This window comes from Panthera leo, chromosome B3 (assembly GCF_018350215.1).
Source record: "Panthera leo isolate Ple1 chromosome B3, P.leo_Ple1_pat1.1, whole genome shotgun sequence".
Classification (NCBI taxonomy): domain Eukaryota; kingdom Metazoa; phylum Chordata; class Mammalia; order Carnivora; family Felidae; genus Panthera; species Panthera leo.
The window spans coordinates 72579121-72599177 of NC_056684.1; the positions used below are offsets into that span (position 1 = coordinate 72579121).

The window sequence follows — 20057 nt, forward strand, 5'->3', positions numbered from 1 at the left end:
TATAGAACAGGTGAATAGGATAAACAATGAATTGCTGGGTAGAAAACAATATTTGCAGGAGGGAAGGGTCTCAGTGAATTTAGAAATGAGGTTATAGGGGTGATGTCCTGGTATTTGTTTTGACCAAATTGTGATGAAACAGGAAAGAACACTTCAACAACTGACTTTCATCCAAATATACCCTGTGAATTACCAGAGACCCTGCTGTTTATTAGAAATACTGCTTTCTAAGTATGTATTCCAGGATAATGAGATCAAGAGTGAACCTTCAAAGAGCTTTTGGAAGGACCTTTGCCTCTTTACCCACCTTTTCCTCCAAGTCTCCAGAGTGTTGTAGTCCTTTACCTCACAGGGTAGGTTCCTACTTGAATGTTAGTTCAGCCTTTTCCTACTTCCCATCCCTCTCTGCCCTCACTGAGCCAAAGAACCCTAGACTATTAGAACTGTGGGTAGCTTTGGATAGGCTATCCTTCAGCCATGAGACAATTTTGGAAGAATCTATTATCATCGGTAAAACAAGTGGATACAAGTTTTCAGCTATTCTGCACCAGCTCACAAGATGGCAGTGCTCTCTTTTGAATGACTCCTGAGTGCCTGAGTGGGAAGGATTTGAATTTGAATTAGGGCCAAATGACATTTATTTTTCTGGTTGGCTGAAGAGCCAAATTGCTATTTCCCTTTCAGATTATGTGTGTGTTTGGGGGGGGGGGGGGGGGGCGGGGGGGGGTCCTGGGGGAAAGGGTGTTGTTTCAAAAAAGAACAAGAAAAGCTCAGGGCAGTGAATCACATTTTGCTCAGGAAAACCAACTCAAGAGTGGAAGGATGGAGAAGTGGCCACTAGCTTCACTAGCAATCTTTTGGCTGCAGCTGAGCTGTGAGTAGCATTATCACAAACGGCAGGGACAACCTGGAAAACCTGAGGACTGATTCTCAGAAAAGTGGCATTCATCTTGACTTATCTGCTGTTCCAGTGGAGTCTAATTATGATCTCTGAGAAGACTTGATCTGACATCACTCTTTCTCTGACTGATTTATTTCTTTTTTTTTTTTCTGAACAGGGGTGAGCAGTGAAGACAAGGTGATACAGAGCCCCCCATCTCTGGTTGTCCAGGAGGAAGACAGTGCAACTCTCAACTGCAGTTACCAAGTGACCAACTTTCAAAGCCTACTTTGGTTTCAGCAGCAAGAGAACGCTCCTACCTTTCTGTTTAGACAAATTTCAGATGGGATTCAGAAGTCAGGAAGGTTAAAAGGGACATTAGATAAGAAAGCACTTCTCAGCACCCTGCACATCACAGCCACCCAGCTTGGAGACTCAGCTACCTACTTGTGTGCAGTGGAGGCACAGTGTGGTCTAGTCAGCTGCAGCCCGTCCCCAAATACTACAGTTGATGCTCCTGCGACTGTTAGATGGGGACCCTGCTAAATCAGGCACAAACCCAAAAGTAAACTGTAAGAAAAAGCAACCATCACTTAAAACCCTCATGCCCATGTTGACAATTACTTGTGGCTTACTGAGTCCGAGCCCTGCATTCACTACCTTGTCTGTGCTTTTTATGGACGTCTGCATAGCAAATATTTTTACAGGGTCACTCATACAATACCAACTCTATAACAACACCATCATGCCCTGGGGGAGAAAGAAAGCCCTTTTACCAGGATTGCACCAGCAACTTGTATGTGCACCACAAATCAAGGACTGTACCTAACAGCATGATGGATGGAAAGTCTGGTTGATTTGGGTCAGCTATTTCCACCTAGAATAGGCACATTTGTAGGTAGAGTTCTGCCTGCCACTTTTCTTGCTGGATTATTAGCAAAGAACAAAGGGTGGGAATCAGAAAACATCATTACTTGATTCAAACAAAAGCTTTTCTTCTCCATTTGCAGTGTTCTTACTTACTCCCTTCATCTTTGGGTGGTTGCTTAAGCTAGGTGCTTCATGAGGGTAGCTTTCTCAAGAACTTGCACATTAATTTGAAAACTTAGTGCCGGAAACAGTCTCCCAAAAGAAGGAGGCTAGCTAAACTAAGTTAATGCCGAGCTAACATACACTTAGCTTAGCTCTGTTACGGTATATTTTTTCAGTGAAATATATGAACTCATATATATTGTGTTTACAGAGTTAGCAATGGAGACTACTGTTTGTTGAGAGTAAACATGATAGGCCTTGTGCTTTGCAAATATTACCTCATTAAAATTTCAAAACAACTGTGATGGATCATTCTTCTCAGTTAACAGGTTAGGAAATGCAAATTCGGGAAGATTAAAGTTGCCTCCTCCCTTCTGAAAAATAACTGCTAGAATTTGAAATCAAGTCCATCTGACTCTGAAGGCCATGCTTTTTCCATTACATGCCCCATGTTAAATATCCCAGGAGAAAAATAATTACCAACAGTGTGACCACAGTTATATACCAAAAAAGTACATGAAACACTGGAATAAGATGTGCTTGCCATGTGAATAAAATAACATGTTCACAATAACACCACAATGTTTATCACTGTATCGGTGTTTTTTGAGCACGGGGCTTAACACTGTTTATTTTCTACTTTATAATACTCTTTATTTTTCAAACAACCCCACAGGAACTCAATACCGAGCATTATTTCACAAATAGAAAAAAATATACAATACCCTCTATTTTAAAATGCCAAAACCCAAGTAAGGCGAAACTGCATTCTGTGGTTATTATCTGACACTCATGTTAGCTGGGTTACAATGATTAACTATACATGACCAAGCGACACAGTATTAAAACAAGATTTTTGATTGCTAGCCCTTCAAATCACTGTGGACTAATGCTCCCTTAAGTGGGGAAGGTGTAAAAGTTACAAGAAGACCTACCTCTCCTGATAATTGATTTTAATGACTATTCCTGTACGTGGAGTGTTTTAATGCCCTATTATCATAGGCGAGTGAAGACAGTAAAGGCAGCTTGAACTCATGAGTTTGTTAGGAAATGCATTGCAGTTGAGTGCAGTTTACATTCCACTGTCCAGGAAATGAGACAGTGTGGGAAAAGGGCCAGTAGTTATTCAAGGAAAAGAAGAAATAGGATAAAAACGACTGCAATGCACCTGCTGGTTTTCAGCCTGCACATGCCTCTGCCCGTTTTCTCTTCTTCCCCCTTTTCTATCTACACCAAGAGCCAGAAACCAAGATGTGGAGATGGGAGGAGAATCCAGCTTTTCTTTATTTAAGATTATAAGATAGAAGTGGGAAATCCTGGGTAAGTCTCCCCAGTGTTTCTAAGGGAAATACTGTAAAGTAAAAACAATAGGAAGAAGATATATTTGTTTTGTTTTGTTTCATTTGAAGACCCAGGAAGAAAAGAGTCAAAAGAAGACGAGTAAGTAATCGCTCTACAGGTGGCCATCGTTCACACATGAGGTATGTTCCCCGAAAGTGGTGTGTGAACTGGATTTTTTATCTTATCATCCCCCCTTTAGTCATCAAGATCTATAAAAGGCAAAAATTGAAAAATAAAAAAAAATTCACAACATCAACTCTAATTATTCACTGCAAAAACCATCCTACCCTTAGCTGTTTACAGTGTGCACATGGCCTCAAGTTCTCCCATACAAGACACCTGTTAGAGGCTTAGTCTCCAGTGCATTTAAGACAGTCAGATGGAAAGAAGTGCCTACCTATGGCTTGATATAAAGGATCACAAAATTTCAGCAGTTATTAGATCCATATAGCATGTAAACGAAGTCTATTAAATTATTTTATCGGATTTTCAATCTGTTTAAAATATTTCATAATGTTAGACATTTCTTTCATGCGTAGTAGGGAGGGGTCTTATGAGACTTCCCACACATGGTTGAATGCAATGATATACACTGGGACACAGGCTTTTACCCGGTCAAGGTCATTCTCATTCTTGGTTATAACTCACACGGGTAAAAGGTAAACGACCATGAGTTTTGACCCATGCATCCCACTCCATTTTCCCTAAGGAGAAAATCTGCCAAGAGAGCAATGAGCACAAGAAACATGAAATTTGAGGTGCTGCCTGCAAAATTTTAAAACAATTTTAATATTTAGCCATCAATTTGTTAGAGTATGTTTAGAAAAAACCACCTCTAAAATATAAAGATTATAAAGTGAAATAGGAAATGTCTATAGGGTAATACTAAGTTAAAGAAACAGACCATCACCCTGTTCCTCAAGTATTCTCACTCTGATTCCCAGTAAATCCACTTGTTTTCTTTAAGCTTCTCTCTCAATAAGTATGTTTCTTATTCAACAAGGTTCTTAAGGATCTTCTCACCACCTTCTTCTTTTTGTCCTTGCCTGACACAGCTGGACCCAGAAGATCCCATATCTCTTTGCAATATCACTGAGAGTCCTCAGGAGATATACTCAAAAAATAAATAAAAGTGCATATTTTTATAATCTTCCAAGGCCCTGAGCTTGGGCCCAAACCCATGCATCTGGCACAAGCATTTCTTTATGGATAGATATTATCTTGTCTATTTAGGACAACTGCTGTGATAAATAACTATATCTATATTATATAGATCTATATTACATATAGATTTTTAAAAATTAGATTACAGGATCAAAGGATATCTTCATATTTATTTTTAACAGACTTTTGGATTCCTTTCAAATAAAGGTATAGCATGTCACACAATTGGTGTGGATTTTCCCTTTATTCTCACTAGTTTTAGACAATATGGAGTCTTTCAAATTTACAAATATGATAGGCCAAAAATTAACTCATTGTTGCTCCAATTTGCAGTTCTCTGATTTCTAGTAAGATCAAAAGTTTATGGCAGATTGGGTTTTCTCTTGTGTAAATTGTGTTTTGTATCTGTATCCATTCTTCTTTTAGGTTATTTACTTCTCATCAATAAAATATATGCTAGGGCTGTACAAATTTTCCAACACTTCCTCAGTCCACTTGTTTTTTGACTTTTTTAATAGTATATGGCATGGTATATTTTGTTTTTGAATGTACTTCAAATTTCATATAGTCAAATACACTGTTTCTTCATAGCTTCTGATTTCCCCCTGTTGGAGGAAGTCATCAAGCAATACGACCACTGGTTGGACCTCAAGCTGGACCCCAGCAATTGGAGGCTTCTCACCCCCTTCCCTATCTTTGAAATGTACATTCTACCCACCATTCCCACACTAGCAGTCACTTCAAGGATGCAGCCTTAAGAGAGCATTGTGTTGGGTGGCTGAACCTGGGTGGCTCAGTTGGTTAAGTGTCTGACTTAGGCTCACGTCATGATCTCGCCATTCGTGAGTTCAAGCCTACCATCAGGCTCTCTGCTGATAGCTCAAAGCCTGGGGCCTGTTTCAGATTCTGTGTCTCCCTCTGTCTCTGTCCCCCCCTCAAAAATAAAATAAACATTAAAAAAGAGAGACAGAGCATTGTGTTGTTGAGACCATCTGGGCTGAATATGTGACTGAACCCAGTTGGCCTCTATATGACCTCAAAAATAAAATAAACATTAAAAAAGAGAGACAGAGCATTGTGTTGTTGAGACCATCTGGGCTGAATATGTGACTGAACCCAGTTGGCCTCTATATGACCTTAAGATTCAGACAGGCAGGGGCAGACATCTACTCGTCCTGAGGCCACCCAAGACAAACCTCATATGTAAGTCTCCTTGCTTACTAAACTTGCTATCTACTAATCTGGAAGGTTCTGTCTTTCCTCACTCCCTGTGTATCAGGGTCAATTTCAGATTTCACTTAGGAAGCTTCCAAGGTTTTGAAATAACATTACCTTACTTACATCATCTCCCATAATCCACATGTATACAAATACTCTTAGATTTTTAGCCAATAGTCTGATTTAAGCTTTCTGAAGACATCAAATTTTTTCTTACCAATAAGCATTCACTAAATGATGGTTGAATGAATGAATGACCCACGTGTCATATTTATAGCTAATAACCTACCTTTATAGCCAATGGTTAGAATTTATATGGAGACAATTTTCAGCTAGAGGTTTTTCAAAACAAAACAGACTGCTTTGAAGTGTAAAATATTCCTCATTACAGAAAATATTCAAAGAAAAGTGGAATGTCCATTTTCCAGTGATGATAAAGAATTACAAAATTATATGATTTTGTGCAAAATTAAGAATTTTAAGATTTAAATGGAGAAAATGCCATAAAAGAACCTAACTAAAATGCTTCTAAAATTTGCCACCAATAAAAAAAAAAAAATCACTTCCAGATTCATGGAAACTGAATGAAAGTTAGAAGTTTTTAGTATTACTAAAGGGGATAATTTTTATTGGGTAGTACTGTGAGATAATACGAAATGTCAGTTTGAGCCAATTATTAATCCAAGAGACTACACACAGCCCAGAACCGGGTTCCTCCCAGACAAAGAGAAATCATGATATTATATGTCTTTACCATAAACAAAATTAAAAAATAATTTGAAATTGTTTTTCAGAATGAGATGTTCATCTAAGTTTAAATTGTTAAATGACTTGAAATTGTTTTTCAGAATGAGATGTTCATCTAAATTTAAATTGTTAAATAACATCAAAGATTTACTTTTATAAGCACATTTCTAAATATATGGAAATACTGGATTACTGTAATAATTGATCCAACGAACATATAAATTTTCTTTTCTCTGAGCAATTCAACCACCAGTGAATAGCCCATATTGGAGAAAAGGAAAAATCTAAATGCTTTTTCAAGTGTGTTTCAATTTTATGATCACTTTCCAGCCTGAGTTTTGTTTGCAGGAAGGGGAAGACTAATTGCTTTTTTCAATTCATTAACCGCATAAAGAACAAAATTTTAAATCAAATACTACAGACCAAACAAATAAAACATAGCTACATTCTGTTTCACATTAACTCTTAGAAAAATATGGTTGGGTGTACGTAAAACAGAATGGTTCTTCAGGCAGCAATATGTTAAGTTTTTAGGGGACTTGTAGTTCTGTTTTTCTATTAATTGATGCAGGTTTTGAGACTCAAGTAAACACTTTAAAAAGTGGACATAGAGGTGTCTGAGTGGTTCAGTTGGTTAAGTGACCAATTTCAGCTCAGATCATGATCTCGTGGTTCACGAGATCGTGCCTTGCGTCAGGCTCTGTGCTGACAGTTCAGAGCCCAGAGCCTGCTTCAGATTCTGTATCTCCCTCTCTGTCTGCCCCTTCCCTGCTCGCACTCTGTCTCTCTGTCTCTCAAAAAAATAAATAAACATTTTAAAAAAATAGACACCAACTCTATAGTAAAACTAAAATGGTTGTTCTGCCTTTTGGTGATTTCATCTTATTTCCACATCATTCAGAAAAGAAAGACATTCTTTAAAATTAGAGACTGATAACAGTGAGAAAGAGAAATCTATGTTATCAAATAAAAGGCTTTCTATAACATTATTTGGTGATAGATGAAGTGAGAGATGTAGAAATTTTCAAAGTCTGCACCTTTTATTTCCATCAAATATCTACAATCCAATCTGAAAAAACAGTCATTAGAGTTAGAATTATGTCACTCACCACTGTTCCTGTCAGGGGAAGATTTTCTTGGTGCAGAATGTTGGGCAATGCTATGATAGACTCATTTAGGATCTTGAATGGTGGAAGAGACAAAAAACAATTCAGAGGAAAGAGAGGAGAAATAGGAATGGGCCATGGACAGAGAAGATTTGTCCAAAAGGGCATACTTAAGATTTGTTATTAAATAGGCTTCCAGCATCTCAAAAGTTGAAACCACTGTGGACAAGAGAGTAAACACAAAGACACAAGAAGTAAATTAGTATAACTGCTTTGCAGACAGATTTCTTTAAGTGGACACCTGTGGCTTTCATGGTTTTTTTCTGTCCAGTAAAGCCTCCAAATTTTTGTGAATTGTGCAAGTTATTCACTGCACAACATTTGGGAGTATCATTCACATCTTAGTCTAAGAGTCAGAAAGACAGTGCTGAGACAGGAAGAAGGACAGATTTCAGAGAGCATAATCTGAACCTGTAGATCCAACTCTGCCTGGAGCTGCAAAAGTCAAAACACTGTCTTTGGGGAACAAGCCAGCATGAGTCAAGATTTTGTCATTTACAATCAATAGATCCATAATTAATACCCAGAGATGGGGAGAGACTCTTGATTGATTTTGCATTATTTTATGGGCTGAATTTGTGGTGCCTAGAAGCATTGTCTAGTCAAAATAGTTGGAATTATATAGAGGCGGATAATCATCAGTTTACCTTCATTATAGTGAACATCAGTCATGTTAGTCTTAGGTATGTTTACAAATTTCTGAGTGGAAAAAATAGAAAAAAATACTAAAAACATTCACAGATAAGCACTCATTATTTTCACTTGTTTCTCTTTCACTTTTTTGTACTTTGTTACATCGTATTGTAGGAAAAATTTTATGTTCTTTTATTAACAGTTCCGTTTCTGTCTTTTAAAGCCTTGCATTCATAGTTTAAACTGATTGATGATCTGTTCTACATCATAAGTATACCATACTCAACTTTATAATTGTCATGCTTTGATATATTTTGATTCTTTATTTCTTATTTTAAATAATTTTAATTTTTTTATTTTGAGAGAGGGAAGGAGCATGAGCACAAGCTGGGGAGGAGCAGAGAGGGGGGGAGAGAGAATTTCAAGCAGGCTCCTTGCTGTCGGCACAGAGCCCGACTTGAGGCTCGATCTCACGAACTGTGAGATCATGACCTGAGCTGAAATTGAGTTGGATGCTCAACCCACTGAGTCACCCAGGTGCCCCTAAATAATTTTAAATAGCATTATGGTAACATCTTAAATCTAAATGTTTTTTAAATATTTTTTTAAGCAATCTCTACACCCAATGTGGGGCTTGAACTCACAACCCCGAGATCAATAGTAGCATACTCCATGGACTGAGCCAGCCAGGTGCCCCTTAAATCTAATTTTTTTTTTACAGATATTTATTTTATTTTATTTTATTTTTTTTAATTTACATTCAAATTAGTTACCATATAGTGCAACAATGATTTCAGGAGTAGATTCCTTAATGCCTCTTACCCATTTAGCCCATCCCCCTCCCACACCCCCTCCTATAACCCTCTGTTTGTTCTCCATATTTATGAGTCTCTTATGTTTTAAAAATATGGAATGCTTCACAAATTTGCGCATCCTCCTTGTGCGGGGGCCATGCTAATCTTCTCTGTATTGTTCCAATTTTAGTATATGTGCTGCCAAAGCGAGCACCCTTAAATCTAAATTTTAATTTAAAATGTTCATCATTTCATTAGGACAGCACCTAGAACTAGAATTAGTGGCTCAATGGGTAAAACCAGTTTACACATTTTCTGTTTCTTGTCTTTCTTAAAAACAAAACTCCTTTAAAATGTTTTCTAAATTAATGATCTCTACACCCTACCCCCTTTATACTTGAACCCACTTTAGTCAGATTTTCATTCCTACCTTTCCATTGAAATTACTCTCGCTAAGGTCCCAAATGAGTCTCCCATCAACAAACCCAATGATCCATTACCATTCCTTATCTTATTGAATCTTTAAGAATGTGACACCACAGCTACTTTCTCCCTGAATCCCATCTTTGTCCATGTCCTCCTGGTTTGCCTTCCACCTCACAAACCACTCCTGCCCTATCTCCTTCCCTAGACCTGCCCCCTCCCGCTGACCTCTACATGTTGTGTTGTCGCAGGGTTCAGTTCTCAAACATATTCTCTATCTACAGTCATTCTCTTTAAATAATCTTAAAGGAGGTCAGGACATGCCACCCCAAAATGTGCCACTTTGGCATATTGATTATTTTGAGCAGAAGGCACTTGGGAAATAGCAGGTGCAAAAAGGGTTTTTGGCATGCCACCCCTCTCCCACCACCTCTTTTTCTTCCTGAGAGAAGGAGGTGAAAAATGATACCCTCCCTCACCCAGAAAAGAAGCATTCATAACACCAGAGATGGAGGTTGTGCTGAAGGAAATCTGTGCAAACAGACCTTGTTAAAGTCACTCCCCTCTTCCCCTTTGATCTACCCATATGTTTTATTACTTGTCCACAGTTGTCTCTCTTTGTTCAACTTAGCATATAAATACTTAGGCCTGGCTACTTCTTGGGGTTCCCATTTTTCTATGAAGGCTTCCCTGTACATGTAAAAATTATTAAATAAAATCTACATGTTTTCCCCCTGCTAATCCATTTTCTTTCAAGTTAATTTTCAGGCCTAGCTGGAGGAAAAGGTAAAGCTCTGCCTCCCCTACAATCTCATCTAGAAATATGATTTTAATTACCACTGACTTACCCATTGATGACTCACAAATTTACATCTCCAACCCAGCCTTCTCTGTTGAAAGCCAGGCTCATATATACTGTAATTGGTATAATATCTACACTGGATGTCTAATTGGCATCTTATATTTAACATATCCAAAACATAATGCCTGATTCCCTCCCATAGACTATTCCCTTGCTCTTTTCTATCTCAAAAAGAAAAGTAGAGAGAAGAGAAGAGAAGAGAAGAGAGAAGAAAGAAAAGAAAAGAAAAGAAAAGAAAAGAAAAGAAAAAAGAAAAGGAAAAAGAAAGGTAGTTATATTAAAGCCAAACACCTTGGAGTCTTTAATTCTCTCTTTCTTCATACCCCACACTGTCAAACTGGCCACATAAGATTTATTTCCTGTCAGAAGAAGTCTGACTTCGTTTTTCAATTCAAATAATGATGTTACATGCTAGGTTTCAGTGACACTAATGGGGTTCATGTCAGGCCATCCCAAATTATGCCACTGTGGCATATTGGTTATTTTGAATTAAAGTCACTTAAGACACAGCCAAGGCAAGAAGGTCACTCTGACCCTCCTCTGGCCTCCTGAAAGCAGGAAATAATTTCCCCACGTGAAGCCCACCATTCCTGCTCCTGGAGGGTAAAAGCGATCCTTATTACTAGAGGTAGGGAATTTAAGGCTGAGAAGGCTGTATAAACAAACTTGCTACTTCTTTACTAATTTACTACTTCAAACCCAAGCCCCTTTGTCTTCTCAATTCCTGACAAATGTATTGTTTCTTTGTCTAAAAGAAAAGCTGCCTGCTTTGGTTCCTTCTTTGAGACTCATATATCTTTGAACTCCTTACAAATAAATGTTTTTCTTCTGTTAATTTGTCTTATGTCACTTTAATTATTAGACCAGCCAAAAAACCTAGAAGGGAAGAAAGGAAATGTTTCCCTTTCCCCTGCAACAACCAATTCATTTCTAAACACTAATTCTAAGATGATAGATAGATAGATAGATAGATAGATAGGTAAATAGATAGATAGAAACAAGGAATCTTGTCTAGAGGTTGTTATCTAATTGAAGTATAGCCCTGTCTTGTTATAGTTCTTGCTTAGCTGTTAAGAATTCTCCCTCTGAAGAAGCCATTGAATTATCTCCTTATATGGTACCTTGGAGATTTGGCACTCTGAAGTAATACACCATACTAAGATTCAGGATGGTTGAGATGTATACTACTTTTTTTCTTTTATTTTTTTTTTTAAGGGAAGGGTAGAGTGGAAAGGGAAATGGGAAAGAAGCAGCAGCATGACATCTGGATCTCAGGCATGTTCTAGAGCAGATAAGTTTTAAGAAAATCATATATAGTTGGATTCCTCTAGAATTATCTAGAGAACCCATGGAAACTCTTCATACAACTCCAAGAGCACATAAACCCCAGTTTGAAGACCACTGGTGTAAAATGGGACACTATCACAATCTAATAGAAGCAGTTAGAAGAGATACAAGTTATTACAACATACTGAGGAGTCATTCCCCCCACCACCCACACACACTGATATGAGATGCTGTCAGTCATGTGCTAAATACCCATACACAGTTGGGCCGATTTATTAACTTGCCATTCCATTTAACTGACCTGTCTGCCTAGTCTGTTTGCACTTAAGAATTTTCCTTCCTTTCGGGGCACCTGGGTAACTCAGTCATTTAACTGTCAGGCTCTTGATTTCAGCTCAGGTCATGATCTCACTGTTTATGGATCAAGCCCTGCATCAGGCTCTGAGCTGACAGTGCTGAGTCTGCTTGGGATTCTCTCTCTCCCTCTTTCTCTGCCCCTCCCCTGCTCTTTCTCTCTCAAAATAAACTTTAAAAAAAAAGAACTTTCCTTCCTTCCTCTTTCTTTTTACTTTTATGCAATAATGTGCTCATTTCTTCTACATGTTTTTTTATCTGTTTTTTTTTGGGGGGGGGGTTGCATGTGAATGCTATGAATACTGTACTTAAACTGTTGTTTATATTATAAACTGTCTTTTTCTCTTTTAGATATTCTGGTATATAATCATTTCTTCTGCAAACGTGCAGATGATGTTTTACTTCTTTCCAATTCTTATGCTTCAAATTCTTTTTCTCTGAGCTGACTGCATTAGCTGGTAGCTCCAACATGCTGTTAAATAGTGGTGAGGATAGCAGACTTTGTCTTTCCCTTACCTTTCATAACGAAGTCTCTAGCATTTCCCCATAAGTAGGTGTTGGTTTGGGGTTGTGACATATGCATATGCATTTTTTTGTGTTAAGGGATTTGTTAGTAATTCCTTTTTTTTTTAGTGTTTTTAACATGAATGTGTTTTGTATTTTGTCACATGCCTTTTCCATATCAATGGAGATGAACATGATTTTTCTTGCTAGCTCTTATGCCAGTTATTAAGCTACTCATTCTTTTAAAAGTAATTTTTAAGTTTATTTATTTATTTATTTCGAGAGAGAGAGAGAGCACTAGTGAGAGAGAGAACCCCAAGCAGGCTCTGCAGTGTCAGCTCATAGCCTAATGTGGGTCTCGAACTCACAAATCATGAGAACATGACCTGAGACAAAATCAAGAGTGAGATGCTTAACCACTTAACCAACTGAGCCGTCTAGGCATCCCAAAGCTATTCATTCTTAACTGCAAATATTTCACTCCTATACTTTGCTTATATTGTTATAAGTGCTAATACCTATCATCCAGTGCCCTCTAGAGTTAGCTAACTTTACACGTGTTTTTCCAGTCTCCCCCAACTGCATAATTAGCATATTCTATTTTGTACATTTTATTAAACATCCCCACAGGGTTAAGTTGAAAGAGCTTTTGATAGCAGGCACTCAACATTTATTGTTGACCTACTACAACCCCTGTCCATCATTGCTCAGAAAAATTGTTAAATCACCTTTAACCAGACATATTCCTGTTGGCACCTATCTGGCAGGTTGAAATCATCATACCTGTGACAGGAAAGAAAAAAATTCCAAGGGAAATGCTCGTATAATTGCTACTTCTCCCAAACAACTGAAACAATTCCTTTTATTCTTCCCAGACTAAAATTCCCACCTTTGAGAACATTCCTCATCAGTGGAGAGAAAATCTTTAAAAAGACACGAAGAAGTTTTGCTAGTATTTTTGTGGTTCCAGATTTGATGCCCTTTGACAGTGCTCTGATTAGGAAAAGAACCATCATGTTCCCAAGAAAGTGTAGCAATTTACAAGCAGCCAGATTCTCCGCTGACCACCCCACGGGTGGTCTGTTGTTTTCTTCTCAAGCAGAAATCAGAGGACAGGGGAAGGTAAAGCATAGCTCTCCTCTGACTCTGCAGATCCAAGAGGGAGCTAACTCCTAGCTGAGTTACTATGACATGGAGATTCAGGAAAAACGCTAGAAGAAGCAGTCTCCCTGTTGTACATAATTTCACACACGCAGAGTGGAAGACTGACATCCACAATGAACATCAAAGAAGATCACAGCCCTTTACTCATCACCAACTCTCAGCCACTTAGCTCAGCCCCACAGCAAGAAGTGAAGGAGGGAAGGATGGGGATTGGTGTGCCAGGGCCAGGGCTTCGGCCACGGAAGGTACCTGAGGAAATGTGGTTAAGTCGATTCTAGGTCGGTATCTAGAATCATCAGAGTGAGGACTGGATGCAAAGGATAGAAGAGAACTTTCCTCCTTAATCTCTCCTCTTCCAGTTCCTAATCCTTTCTGTAAATATAGGAGACCATAAAACAGGGTTTCAGATAACTAATATGTAAAAACTAAATAGGAGAAATTACTGGACTTTGCACAGGTGCCCAGACTGAAATATAAGAAACACTCAGATTTTTGCAAAAGCACTACCATTTTCAGAGTTAGCCAGATACCAGGGTGCTTTCTCACATCTGAGAATGTATTAAAAGAAAAGATATTGGGGACGCCTGGATGGCTCAGTCAGTTGAGCATCTGACTCTTGATTTCTGCCCAGGTCATGATCTCATGGTTTTCATCAGATCAAGCCCCATGTCAGGCTCTGTGCTGGGTGTGGAACCTGCTTAGGTTGGCTGGGTGTGGAACCTGTTAGGTTCTCTCTCCTTTCCCTCGCCCCTTCCCCCTTGCATATTCTCTTTCTAATAAAAATAAAATACAAAAAATAAAAACATTTTTAAATTAAAAATATATATATTATATTTCCCTCCTTTATATTTTCAGGGAGAATCTGGAAAAGCTCTTTTTCGGCTAATTTAAACCTGTTCAGATTGAAAGATACAACAAAGCCATGACAGACCCTAATCAACTGAGGAGAAGGATCAGGTCTTTTCTCAACCTTTGATTTATATCCCTCAGAATGTAGTATGGGGTCATATAGGCAATGAACTTTGTAGATTTTCATTAAAGGTGAGCAGTGGAAGGAAGAGCATTCCAGGCACTAAGAAGATTCAGACAGTCATTACTGGAGAACATTTTAACACTATGTTTTGTTTTTTTTTCTATTTTGTTTGCTTCCCCCCTCTCTGTATGTTCTATCATCCTTTGATCTAGCATAATGAGTTACATTGTATTAAAGGGGAAAAAAAGGAAAAAAAAATATAACAAAAAAAGTTCAGACCACCTGGGGGCAGTGATTCCACTGGCAAAAGTGATTGGCTGGGAACTAGACTGAGTGATGGGAGAAGCAGGAAAGAGTATATTCAATGATGAGTTTGACGTGACAGGTCAGCTTTTGATTGGTTGTGAAAACAGTATGAAGATCACCTAAACTTCCAAACCAAAAGAGGCAGAAGAATCCAGAACAGTGAACCAGGCTCAATGAACATTGTCAGTTCCAGGCCTCCAAACTGAATGGTCAGAGACTCCAGGAAGAAGCAGGAATGGAGATTGCCCTACAAGCCTTGCTGATGCTCCTGTGTGTGAAGCTAACCTGTGCGTGAGGGGGAGGGGAAGGGATAGGGTGCAGCTCTGGAAATGAAATCCAGAGGGATCCTCGGGGTCCCTCAGGGAAAATTCTTTAAAACAAAACAAAACAAAACAGTTTCTTATGTATGAAAGTCTTCTCACTCTCTCTGAAAAGGGTCAAATGGACAGCGTCCAGTGGAACAGAGCCCTCCTTCCCTGACAGTCCAGGAAGGCGAGAGCTTCACAATAAACTGCACTTACAGAGACAGTACTCTGGATTTCTTCCAATGGTTTAGGCAGGATCCCACGGAAGGCATCCACACTCTGATACATATTCGATCAAATGAGAAAGAGAAGATCAGAGGAAGATTTACAGCCACGTCTAACAAAGGGGACCAGCACTTTTCTCTGCACTTGAAAGATTCGCTCCTCTATGACTCAGCCACCTTCCTGTGTGCAGTGGATAGCACAGTGCTTCTCAGACACCTGTGCCTTGCACCCAAACCCTGCTCAGCCCTGCACCAACTTCTACAAGGGCTCCAGGGCGCTGAACTTAACTTTGAGCAAACACGAGGGGCTTTTAATAACCTGATATCAAATATTTCATTTGAAGATCTTGGGCAGAGGGATAATGTTTTCAAATACCATCTAATGTATTTTGTTTCTCAGTGTGAAGTCCTTACTCCATTAAACCTAGTCCAAGATCCTGAGGCTTAATACCAGAAAGGGGAGAGCACTAAAGAACAAAGAGAGAACAGAATAAAATTCTTGCCCTTGAGCTCTTTTGTAGACTTTTACAAATACATTGAAAATACAAAATCTTAAAAGCCATGACCATCAAATTCAGTAGTGAAAGAAAATATATTTTGACATTCTGAAAAGGCTGGCTTAGAAGATCAAGAACAAAAAGCTGAGGGAAAATGGTATAAAGTTTATAAAGGACGAAGTGTAAAGATAACACAGTATGATAGAAAGTCTGGTTCCTCCTGAAAAGTGGAGGCTGGCTGGTTAGGGAAGAGTCAAGGGGTATAACCGGAAGTTACTAGCCAGAGGTCTTTCAAAGTCCCAAACAACTGCTCTTTCTAGGATCAGAACCCTGAGCAGGTGAGTGGGAGGAGGACGAGTCACATTTGGGGCAACAATGAACTCAAGAAGCAGTGAGTGCAGGCACAGTGTTCTGGTCATTGTGTCGCACATCAATACCCACCACAAAGCATTCACTACAAGGAGCTCAATGTCCATGTGGAAAAGATGACCCATTCAGAGGACATCACCAGCCTGTCTCTAGTCCATTTCTTTTTTCTTTTTTTTAAATATTTATTTATTTTGAGAAAGTGAGAGAGAATACAAGTGTGAGCGGGGGAGGGGCAGAAAGAGAGGGAGAGGGAGAGAATCCCAAGCAGGCTCTGCACTGTCAGCACAGAGCCCGACTCTGGGCTCAATCCCATGAACCATGAGATCATGACCTGAGCTAAAATCAAGAGTCAGACACTCAGCTAACTAAGCCACCCAGGTGCCCCTCTAGTCCATTTCAGTGCTTACATAGGTTTGTGAACACATTAGCCAAGGTGGCAGAGTAGGGGTTCTCCATGAGCCCAGAAGCATGGGTTTTCTCTCACTACATTGGATTTAGCTACTTTGCTGCCAAACATCCAACCTGTCAGCAGCAGATACAACACTGAGCCTTTAATATGCAATCACCCCTCAAGGTCACCAGCCAGCCGCTGGTTGCCAAGTTGACTACATTAGACCACTTCCACCCTGCAGATAGCAGAAATCTTTTCTTATTGGGTTGTTGGGGTTAATGCATACTCTGGGCATGATTTGCCTTCCCTCCACACTGCCACACACAGAAACATGGACTGAGGACTCAGAGTGGCTGGTTGATTATCATGATGAGTAAAGGATTTCACATACCTTTGCATCAACAGATCCGCTTGATAGTAAGGAGGTGTAACAATGGACATGTGACCATTGGGTATGCTGACGCTTCTGGAGTATTATCCACAAACCACACTGGAATGATCACTTAAAGTTTCAGTGAAAGGACCAGTTTAGGGATAGTGCTCTGAGAGGTTGGAGAGCTATTCTTTATGATGCTATTTTCCTATTAGATAAAATATGTGGAGCCAAGGGGTGGAAGCAGGACTGTCTCCCCATCGACTCTCATCTTCAGTGACTCACTTGGATGTTGATGTATCCTGTCCTCACACTGTTCTGAACTAGGGGTCCCAGTTCCCCTTGAAGGGGAAAGGAGGGCACTGCTACTAGGGAAACACAGAGGTTTTTCACCTAACCTGATGTTACATAAATCGCTTGGTCATTTGGAGGTCTTCGTGCCAGAAGACCAGAAGGCCAAGAAGGGGGTTACAACACTGGCAGGGGCAATCAACTGTGATTATCATGAGGATATAGGGCGGTTGCTACCTAATGGGCACTGGGAAAATACGACTAAATTTCAGGGGATTTACTGGGGTGACTTTGAGTGCTTTTGTGGCAGTGATTACTATAAATAGGCAATTGTAACAACTATGGCCTGACAAGGGAAGAATAATCAGGGGCTTAGACCTTGATAATCAGGGGTAAAGATCTTGGTTATCTCACTGAGATAGAAACTTAGACCAATAGATGTATTAGCCAAAGATGGAGAGGATCAAGAATGAGTGGTATAGAAGGTAGATGGAGATAGCTGGTATATATGAATTACAGCCATGAAATCAACTATTGCGATTACAATTTGTCTCACTAATCCTTTTGTTAATCTTTTTTAAGAACTAGTGATCCGGGCGGATTTGACACAGAGCATGAGTGGATACCAGCAGTGCAAGGGACGGGCTGTACAGTGGCTATTGGTTTTCTGTTCATATCCCCTTGACAGTCACCTCTACATGCTGAAAAACCTAGCAACTCTGAGGACTATTTTCAGGCCATGGGAACACATGTGGCCAGTGTGCAGGGCTAGCCAGATGTGCTGGAGAGTTAATGCCCCCAAAGCAGCCCTCACTCAGTGATGAACAATGAGTTTACGGATGAATTCTCCAGCTCATTCATGCCTCACTTGGAATAACTCCAAAGGGTATGCTATGCTGTCTCCCAGATTTACCAGTTAGATTAAGCTCCAACTGCCAATGGTATTAATTGGCTTGTTGACAACATCCTGTATTGGCCTCCTTCCCCCTCCTGATTTACTTCTTACCAATGTTTCCTGGAATGATCTGGAAATAAACTGCTTACACACAAATCCTTGTATTAGAACTGACTTTCAGAGATCCAAAACCAAGATACAGGAATTCAAATCATAGGGCAAAGATGGAGATGATCTAGAAGAAATAATGGTGCTCCTTCCTCCATTGCTATCAAACTGGGTTTGGTGGAACATGGGATTTTCATAGCCTCATTCAGGGCTGGTCCCAACCGTCATGACTCCCTGCAGATCTCTCTGAGTGGAGAGACTCAACCACCTACTTCTGTGTCACAGAGAACCCATGCTCCTCAGACACTAACTTGTCTGCGACAAGACCCCGTTCTTACTCCCAGCTTGGGGACTCTAACTCCGGAATTACATAAGTATCTCTGTCACTCTGTCTGGAAAAGCAACATTCTAATGAATCATAGTATGTTTTTTTAAAACATTCTTTGTTCAACAACATTTCCTCAAGACGGAATGAGAGTCAGGAAAACAATTCTTCCTATGAGTTGGGTGAGGCAACTCAGTGCTAGTGAGAACTCCTGCCATAGTTGTTTTAGCATTTCCTGATACAGAACAAACAAGGACTTTTTTTTTTTTAATGTTTATTTATTTTTGAGACAGAGAGAGACAGAGGATGAACATGGGAGGGGCAGAGAGAAAGGGAGACACAGAATCCGAAACAGGCTCCAGGCTCTGAGCGGTCAGCACAGAGCCCGACGCGGGGCTTGAACTCAGGAACTGTGAGATCATGACCTGGGCCGAAGTCGGACGCTCAACCGACCAAGCCACCCAGGCACCCCTTTTTTTTTTTTCTTAAAGAATCCATGGAAAACACAAGCATAGTTAGACACATGTTCCGCTTCTGAATCTAGTCAGTGCTCTTTCCAGTTACAAACATCTGTTGTTAGGAGTGCCTGCGTGGTTCAGTGGGTTAAGTGTCCCACTCTTGATTTTGGCTCAGGTCATGATTTCACCATTCATGAGATCAAATCCCACAGACAGTGCAGAGGCTGCTTGGGATTCTCTCTCTCTCTTCTTCTGCCCCCACCCCCACTGTATGTGTGTATGCATGTGCATGTGCACTCTCTCTCAAAAAAAAAAATCTATCTTTATCTCATTCTGTATGTTAGGAAATTGTAGAAATGTAAAAAAATTGAATACATTAATATAACAGGTATATTCTCATCATTCATAGCTAATTGTTCATACTTTCATATTTGTTTTGTCATTTTTATTTTTGTTTTTTTTTTAATGTTTTATTTATTTTTGAGAAAGAACACAAGCAGGGAAGGGGCAGAGAGAGAGGGGGACAGAGGATCAGAAGCAGGCTCTGTGGCAGGCTCTGTGCTGTCAGCACAGAGCCCATTGTGGGGCTCAATCCTACAAACCGTAAGATCATGACCTGAACCAAAGTCAGACACTTAACCAACTGAGTCACCTAAGCGCCCTGTCATTTTTATTTTTGAAAAAAAAAAAAAAGAAAAATTAGAGGGGTGCTTGGGTGGCTCAGGTCATGCTCTCACAGTTTGTGAGTTCGAGCCCCGCGTTGGGCTCTGTGCTAGGAGCCTGGAGCCTCCTTCAGATTCTGTGTCTCCTCCTCTCTCTGCCCCTCCCATGCTCATGCTCTGTCTCTCTCTTTCTCTCAATAAAAAAACAAATGTCAAACAAAATTTTTTTTAAAGAAAAATTAGAGTCTGTCATTGTCTCAAAGGAAACCCTGCCACTTCCAGCCACCACCCAAGGTCCTACTCTCCTCTCC

General features: G+C 39.7%; 1 protein-coding gene and 1 non-coding gene across 2 annotated transcripts in view; one reads left to right on the forward strand and one right to left on the reverse strand.

Annotated features, from left to right (window-relative positions):
• LOC122222610 (M1-specific T cell receptor alpha chain-like) overlaps positions 1–20057 on the forward strand; it is a 482951-nt gene that overhangs the window by 100033 nt on the left and 362861 nt on the right. The gene's annotated exons all lie outside the window — the stretch shown is intronic.
• On the reverse strand, positions 9083–9189 carry LOC122223271. The gene has a single exon (XR_006204157.1). It is a non-coding gene; the product is annotated as a U6 spliceosomal RNA (small nuclear RNA).